Below are 9,716 nucleotides of genomic sequence, written 5' to 3' on the forward strand. Positions count from 1 at the left end.
ATATAGTGTGGAAAAGACTCCTGGTTGCTACTGTATGTGTAATGTGTATGTTTCCTCTGTGATTGGCATGAAGTGATTCTCACAAATTATGCAATAAAATGCACTTAAATTCTTAACTAAAACGACTAATATGCATATACACAGGTAAAAGAAATACATCAGTGATTGTAAATTAAAGATACATTGAAATGACAAAAACAGTAGCCAGTACACTTTCATGAGTAATAATGACTCGTGGTAGTGTACCTTTGCTAATCCAGAGTTCAATCAACTCTGTCGATGCATGTTTTTAGTCCAAATAGACTCCATATATGTTGTGATGTAACATTCTATGAAAAACTTTAATTATTTTACTTTGAAGTGAAAAATGATGTCATCATTTATTCACCATACCATGGAAGTCAATGGAGTTCAATATTGTTTGGTTACCAACATTCTTCAAGATATCGTTTTTGTGTTCTGCAGAAGAAAGAAAGTCATACATGTTTGGAATTTCATGAGGTTGAGTAAATGATGAAAGAATGTTCATTTTGGGCGGAACTGTTCCTTTTAGACATGGGCAGTTGTGGCCTAATGGTTAGAGAGTCGGACTCATGGCCAGAAGGTTGCCGGTTCGATTCCCAGGGCCGGCGGGTAACAACTGAGGTGCCCTTGAGCAAGGCACCTTACCCCTACTTGCTCCCCGGGCGCTGTAGTGATAGCTGCCCACTGCTCCGGGGGTACGTGTGTTCACTACTCTCTGGATGGGTTAAATGCAGAGGTCACATTTCGTTGCCTTGTACATGTGCAATGACAATAAATTGAATCTAATTCTAATTTTAGACGAGACACTTTATTCTATAGATTCAAAAATGTATTTAAGCCCACATAATTTCATTATTGTCCTTTTGCTTTTATCTTAGGTGATAAATCTTGCAAATTTTGCTTGTTTTTTTGTAATAAAGTAGTTAAAAGTCAGCAGCAAATCTCTGGTGTGAAACAGAAGGTAATAAAACATCTTATTATAACTCATAAAAGTTTCACCAGCAGAGGGCAGCAGATAAATAAATATCCCACACATGTACTTGAGCTGAATTAATTTTGTTCCTAAGTAGTGAGTACCTTACTACTGTATACAGAACATTCCTTAATATTTAAAGCATTAGTGCTAAACTTTTTTTTAACACCAAAGTTCATCATTACAGCTAAAAAGAGTGTGACATTGTGGTTTCATAAAGGTGTTAACGTATTAGCGACGTGTTTAATTCACTATAGTGTTTTAGGCAGAGGCAAACAGTGACTGTGTAAAAGACAGATACAGCAACAGCTCCTGCATTCAAATGAACAAATCCTGCCTTGATGCTAGATCACTTGCTCCGAGCCGCCAGAAAAATGTATTTGTTTCCAGATGACGGTATTGAAACCCTAGAATCGTGCCCCTCTAATGGGTCTCATGAAAGGGATTGATAGTTTTCCTGATTAGCAGACAGTTCTCGTGCCTTCTAATGCGCCAATGCCTTTAGTGAGAGTCAAGAGCCCAGCCTGTATTTGATCATTCACACTGGGCATGTACCCGTTGCAGCGACTTTGATGAATTAGGTGGTGTTGTGAAACCGGTGCTATTTATTCTTCTTAATGTCAAGCCTTTGGAAAGAGCCTACTGATAGAAACATGTTTTAGCATTATCTATTGCAATGAAGAATTCACATTCGCAAGATGAATGAAGTTTATTCGGTTTATGGTCATGTGGTTGCAGCAGATGTTAAATTTATACTAATAAATGTATCATATGATCAAATTAGTCTCCGCGATCAGACTTAGTGGTTTAGGCTCATCCCAAAAGAGGAATATGGCATGACGTGGTTGAATGCTATGAACTAAAAAATATGATAAGCGAGTAATGGTAAAGCCCAGATTGCTTTAGATAACAGAGCATTCCATTAAAACAACAACAACAATAAAATGGCAGAAAAATACAATCCTAGAGGAAAACATAAAATTGATGCCCATGTAAACGCATCCATTTACTGTCCGTTTTCAAAATCCACTTCTAAATCTGCTGCTTTCAAACCATCTGTAGCCTCTCCTCTGAATCAAACGCAATACAATCTAAATGCTAATCAATTTCACCAACAAGCCCTTTTAGTACTGAAGGATTTTCTTCTGCGCTCTGGTGTCCAGGAATCACGAGGCATCGCTGACATGCTGGAGATCAGAGGACCTTTAACATTTTTCTTTCGGGAATTAAAAGGTTTCGCTACTTGTGCTGCCAACACCTCCCACACATTATTATGAGAATATAAAACATTTTGTGATTATTTTCAATCGTACATCTGGAAAATAAAACTCACATTTTACATCCGCACTCAAAAGTGGGTCTACAGAGCACGTATTATTATAGCTTTAAATATATCTAGTGTCCGTGAAGGGAAGGGCCAGCGCGCAAGGTGAGGTAGAGCTGTTGTAAGACAGTGGATAAAGTGAGATCCATACTCCATTTTGGAGGATCAATGATTCAGGAGACCGTGAGGAGAGTGGGATTAAGTTAATAACACTAATAACCACGGCCCTCCCTTTAACTATGCCAATCTCTAAAACTCAGCTCACGATAAGCCCCTGTACCCTTTGTTTCAACTGTGTAAATAATTAATGTTATTGTCAAGACTTATGTTTACACTGTCAATTCCACTATATTCCTGATTGCAATTATACGGTAATGATTAGCACTTATTGTTTACTAAATATGCTATTTAATGGAAAATGAGCCTATTATTATAACCTAATGACTCAGAATCTGCAAACTCCCTATTAACACGAGGCACAACACACCCGGCATTAATTAAATCCGGATCTGTGTCCTCCGAGCACTGCAGTCCAGTTCTCCCTGTGGCTGGAGAAGGGCAAATTGAACACAACCTCAATCCAGGATTTTTTCCCAAATGAAATAGTGAAAGCAGCGCACACAGTAATTAAGGAGACAGCGCCCCCTGAGTGCCCTCGCTCTGGCCCTGCATCAGCTCACAGCCCTTTAATATTTCATCAACATCTCTCCAGACCTCACCTCTGCTCATAGAGAAGCTACAACAAAGCTGTCTTCTGTCACTCTCTCCAAACCATTGACTTGACCCCACAGACTACAACTGACTTTCTCAAAACTACTTCTAATTACCTGTTACACGTCTTTTCAACATGGAAGAGTCTTTTCCGAGGATATATTCATAAACTTACACAGGACAAGAGAATTGCCTGAGATCATTTAAAATGAAATGGCGCAGCTATAGGGAAGAAATAAATTGAAAATCGCAATGTACAATTTTGGTCTTTACAGTATCGGAATGAGCGTATCCTAAACCCATGGGCGAGGACCCATTGGAGGGCAAGTCTGGTGCCAGCAGCCACGGTAATTCCAGCTCCAATAGCATATATTAAAGTTGCTGCAGTTAAAATGCTCGTAGTTGGACCTCGGGCGCGGGCCGGCGGATCCCCGGATGCCCTTGGTTGGGTGTCCGCCGCGGGGTCCGAAGCGTTTACTTTGAAAAAATTAGAGTGTTCAAAGCAGGCCGAGCGCCCGCCCGAATACCCCAGCTAGGAATAATGGAATAGGACTCCGGTTCTATTTTGTGGGTTTCACGAACCAGGGCCATGATTGAGAGGGACAGCCGGGGGAATTCGTATTGCGCCCCTAGAGGTGAAATTCTTGGACCGGCGCAAGACGGACGAGAGCGAAAGCATTCGCCAAGAACGTTTTCATTAATCGATGAAGTTGAAATGAAAGTCGGAGGTTCGAAGACGATCAGATACCATCGTAGTTCCGACCGTAAATGATGCCGACCCGGCAGCGTGGGGTAAACCACGAGTCTTTGGGTTCCGGGGGGAGTATGGTTGCAAAGCTGAAACTTAAAGGAATTGACAGAAGGGCACCACCAGGAGTGGAGCCTGCGGCTTAATTTGACTCAACACGGGGAACCTCACCCGGCCCGGACACGGAAAGGATTGACAGATCGATAGCTCTTTCTCGATACCGTGGGTGGTGGTGCATGGCCGTTCTTAGTTGGTGGAGCGATTTGTCTGGTTGATTCTGATAACGAACGAGATTCCCTCCTGCTAAATAATTACGCGGCCCGTGCGGTCGACGTCCAACTTCTTAGAGGGACAAGTGTCAGCCACGCGAGATGGAGCGACCGGCTATCCGTGGCCTTCCCACGGCGCTGCGGTATCGCTGCCTTCAGGAGGGATTCCGACTTAGAGGCATTCAGTCGCAATCCCGCAGATGGTAGCCTCACGCCAGTGGCTCATCAGCCAAGCGCACAAACCAAATGTCTGAACCTGCGGTTCCTTTCGTACTGAGCAGGATTACTGTCGCAACAACACGGCATCAGTAGGGTAAAACTAACATAAAAAGATGATAAAAAGGTGATTAAAAGATGTCCAAAGGCATTTCCTAGATTCTAGAACGTGTTATGGTCTTCTACTGCAGTGCGTATTTGGAGTTTCCGCACGAGAGCGCCCTCTGGCTTTCACATGCAGCAGCATTTTCCCGTACTTCACTCAAAAGCTGTGCATACATCACGTGATATTTATCGTCGGTTTATCGTGACAGCCCTAATCATGAGGCCCCGCTTTCGTAGTCCGTACTCATACTGAAGATCAAGCGAGCTTTTGCCCTTCTGCTCCGCGGGAGGTGAGGGAGGCTGCTCCCTGAGCTCGCCTTAGGACACCTGCATTACGGTTTGACAGGTGTACAGCCCCAGTCAAACTCGCCACCTGCCACCTCACCGGGTGAGTGAGGAAACGATAAGAGTAGTGGTATTTCACCGGCAGCGCCTGCGCGAGGCGGGCTTCCCACTTTTCCTACATCCCTCATGTCTCTTCACGGTGCCAGACTAGAGTCAAGCTCAACAGGGTCTTCTTTCCCAGCTGATTCCACCAAGCCCGTTCCCTTGGCTGTGGTTTCGCTAGATGGCAGGAAGGGACAGTGGGAATCTCGTTCATACATTCATGCGCGTCACTAATTAGATAACGAGGCATTTGGCTAGGTTTCACTGGACGAAAGTGAGGAGGGCTCCCCCTTCCGGCGGTGTTCAGTAGGAGGCCGTCTCCCATGCTACTACAAAACGCTAATCCGAGGTAGTCTGTAGCATACTCACATCAGCCGAGGGGGGCCAGTTGCCCGAGCCGAGCAACACAGCGAGGCCGCGTCTTGACTACTCACGGTTGTGAGAGCAACCGTAACCAGGACTCCCGTCCAGTTTCCGCATAGAGGCCTGGATGGCGGTTCCCCGCCATCGTACCTCCGTTAGGCAACCAGCACCTGACAAGAATTACCTCAATCAGGGCCAGCCCACCCCCAATACAAGGTCGTTCGATCACATATGGGGCGTTCTTGCTACCGTAACGACACAAGGCATCCGAGACTGCTATAGTGCCATCACAGCCCGAACTGTTAACCTGGGGCGACAAGCCCCACACTCACTGCCAGTGCCAAGACACTAGACCACGGGCGGGGCACACCATTGCCCCTATGCCGGATGCTAGTTTTGGGTCAGAAGATGGTAGGTATGGCAATACCTGAGAAGACCCGTACCCCGGAGGAGGCCATTCCAGCGAGCTAACTCCCATAGAAATTTGAATAACTATTGGCAGACCACTCGACCATCAGCCTAGGTGACTACCCAGCACCCCATTCCTAGTGCTGTGTACCCGTGGTAGCCACACTGGACCCCGACCCAAGTGTGTGATCACCCACAATCACTATCTCCGGGTAAGAGTCCAGCTACTAGATGGTTTGTTTAGTCTTCCGCCCCTATAGCCAGGTCTGATGACCAATTTGCACGTCAGGACCGCTGCGGGCCTCCACCAGAGTTTCCTCTGGCTTCGCCCTGCCCAGGCATAGTTCACCATCTTTCGGGTACAGTTGCGCGCGCGCGCGCTCTCGCTCCGCCTTCACCTTCATTGTGCCTCGGGGGCTCTCTCGCACCCTGCGACTCTCGCGTCAGACTCCTTGGTCCATGTTTCAAGACAGGTCGGGTAGGTGGCCATCTTTGACGCGGACCCTGTGCACCCTTGTCGAGGGCCTGGCTCCGCCCTGGCCGCCCGACCGAGGAAGGTCCACTCCGGTCGACGTCCGAGCGGGGAGCGGGGGGCCCCGTCCCTCCCCCGCGAGGGGGAGAGAAGGCGCGGAGACACTGCCCGCGGCCCCGGGGGAAGCGGCGAAGTCGGGGCGAGGGGGCGCTGTAAAGCTAAACCAGAGCCCCGACCCTTCCTGTCCGACCTGGACCCGGTTGCGGCGCACCGCCGTGGAGGAAGTGCAGTAATTAAAAATACTTTGCTTAAATATGCTTAATAAAATGAACTTAAGTAAACTTATTTTTTTGTAGAGCAACGTGATCTCATTCATTTCAATGTAGAGCCGGTGACACGAGCGGCAGGAAGTGGGCATGTCTAACGACGCGACAAAGTTGATTTGCTCAACTTTATGCAAATGATGAGCGACTTTCGGGAGCGCCTACCAATAGGAATAAAGCAGCGGAGCTCACGTCATCTGTCTCTCCTGAGTTACTGCAGGGTTTGTTTATAAATGTTCCTAGAGCTACCAAAGCTAGGAATGCCTTCTGACGACCTTGTAACAAGAAAGCACAGTTAGGATGTATATAGCTAAAATTATTAATCATTTTTATATGCTTACCATTGTGAGGTAAGGAGGTGGTTTTGAACAGTGACTTATGTTCTTGATCATTTGCAGTTTTTTATATTGTTAACAAAAACAGCTAATTATAATAATCAATAATAATGTGTATCTTTTTGAATGGATATATTGACAGAAATGCAATATAAACTATGTACATATATACATATATATATATATGTATATGTATACATGTTTTTTTATCTTAGAATGGGCTATTTCTATACACCGCGGGTCCCCTTACATGAAATTCACCATGTTGTTTCTACAGTAGACCTAAACGGACAAACTCTACAGAGAGTAAATACGTTATCTCCTTCGGCAAAGAATCGAAAACTTGACGACATCTTAGGACTGTGTCAGACAGCCACCGTAATGCTTTGAAATGGAGGGGTGGAGTGAGCTGTTTGTTGCAATTTGCAAACCCGACTGCTAGATGCCACTAAAATCTCCACATTGCTCCTTTAATGTGAAAAAATAATGAGTGTTTGCAAACAGGTTTCTTGAACACCTCTCGCCCAAGCATTTACATTTTTACTGCATGTACATTAAACTAGGATAATAATTTAGGATTTTAACATAATGTGCCATCTAGCACCTTTAAGCAACATCTATTTGAACCACACTGTCATAACAGTTCAGTAATTGATGAAATGCAGAACGTCGTGACAAAGAGGTAGTCTGCAATATTTATACAGCAACCATGCGGCAATTTGGGGATCACAACCATTTGATCTCTAAACTGAGCTCTCAAAAAAGCTTTCAGCGTGAAGAGAGCATCGGGTCTCAGCAGTGCACTGAGATCTAGTGGCAGCAGCGTTAGTAAATCATCAGAGTAAACAGAGATGCTGTGCTATGGCAGTCATCTGAGTGAGAGCCGCACTCCTCTGGCCAGAAACTACTCCTGCGCACCTATCAATCACAGCCGGTGATGACTGCTGAAAACATCCACTCAGTGAGTGCTACCCCTGCACATCAAAGTTATGGGTCACTCGTATGGAGCGCTCTACCTCCCGGATATTGCACTTCTGAGGCACAATGCCGCTTTTATCACCTGTGTTGGAAGCGTCTGCCTAAAGGAGACAGGTTATGGTAGATCGGTTGATCTGTTTCCTGTTTCGCTTAAAACCCTTTGCAGCCTGGCTGGTGACATAGAAGACATAAACAAAAAGAAACTAACAAACCACTTTTATTGTTTAATTTATGTATTCATTTTGTGCTGGTATGGTGTCAATGGAGCATAACTTTGTAACATACGCAAAGAAAACAGAAGTGGTAGATCTTTAAACCTTGCATTCAACACACATTACTTTTCACCAAGGTCTCGTTCAACCAGGAAACCCGGTATAGGCTTTGGTAACAACATAATGGTCTGAAAACTCCTTGACATACACTGTACATCTTAAACAGAGTCCATGTGTTCTCCCTCAGAACGGGGACTACATGTCCTATACTGTCTCTGCGGGTAGCATAACCTCCACTTACTCCAGTGGGTATGGAGACCAGTATTCCAAGGACATGCACTACAAGCTTGTCAAGCCACTACTCTGAACAAGCCTACTGTCTTTTAAAATATGGACAACCTTATTTTAAAGGGGAAGTAGTCTACATATCACACGCTTTCCATTAGTAATTTTAACATGCATAAACTTATACCTTTATTGTTTAGTGCAGGGGTCTTCAAAGTTTTTCGGGGCAAGGACCCCTTAGATGAGAGATGCACGGAGCAGGGACCCCCTGATACTAAATGTGTAAAAACAGAGCTATTTAAATAGAAACAACCCATATTGTCACATTAATATTATGTTAAGACGGTACATTAGGACTGTTATGCATGTTATAGTTGCACACACATCATTTTCTGTGTATAATTTTTTATGTTAAAATAGATTGCTTGATTATTTTAAGGGATTCACAGCATCATACATTTTCATTTTACTGTGAGATGGACAATTTAACATTTACTTGCTCCTTTTTCCTCTCTCGTGGATCAGTGTTGTCACACCTGTTACATGCAGAGCACCATATCAGACTAACGAGAGCAACTGCAACGAGTCCGTGGCATTTTTGGGGGAACTTGGTTGACTTATACCATCAGTACCACAGTGCACATTTCATTGATTTTAAAAGCGAGTGATAGTTTTGTCACAGTTTATAATTCAGACACGGTGTGTCATTTGCCTGTCAAATTTAAATTTGAACAGCCTTCCAAGTTTAGAAATATATGAGAAAGCTGTTCATTTTCGTGTGCACTCTGAACTCATTGGGAGGGAGAATGCAGTGATTCTAAACCGTGTGTAAGTTGATAGATATATATGACAGCATCCACCGTAAACTTCCATGGTGTATCCAGATTAAAAAACATGACTTTGAATTAAGTGTAGGACAACACAGAAATAAAATTATAAACCTTTTCTGTAACGTGTCCACAGATGATGGTTTCAAGGAACGGATGGTGAGTAAAAAAAGGTTTAATAATAAAAGGTGTGAACAGGAACAAAACAGGGAAATCCAATAAACAAGACATCCACGGAACAAGAAAACACAAAGAGCAAAAACATCCACAGAACAAGGGGTAATCCACAACAGCAAACCATGAACCAAGTAACATTACATTAATAACCGATCATGAACTGACCTAGAGGGAGAACTTAAACAGAACACATAACAAGGGCTAAACAGGTGATGGGGATGAACTAGATGATGGGGTGCAGGTGCAAAAGTCAATGAGGGACTCGTGAGGGAGCGTGGGAAAAGGACATCCTTGGGGCAAAAACGGGGAAAAAAAGACCAGGGGCAAACGGGAGTGTCACATTTTCAGGACTAAACATAATAGCTGAAAAGAAGGTACTATTTAAATTATACTTTATCTGTAGTTTTGATGTTAGGATGGTACTTCAAAACACTTGATGCTTACATGAAGTTATATTAGCCTAGCCTATTAAAAGAGTTAAAAAAAAAACATACCATCCCTTCCAGTGCATTCAGGGCCCATACTCATGAAAAATCTTAGCGCAAAGAGTTGCTCCTAGTGACAAAATTCTAAGAAAAT

This window comes from Triplophysa rosa, linkage group LG5, assembly GCF_024868665.1.
Source record: "Triplophysa rosa linkage group LG5, Trosa_1v2, whole genome shotgun sequence".
Taxonomy (NCBI): Eukaryota; Metazoa; Chordata; class Actinopteri; order Cypriniformes; family Nemacheilidae; genus Triplophysa; species Triplophysa rosa.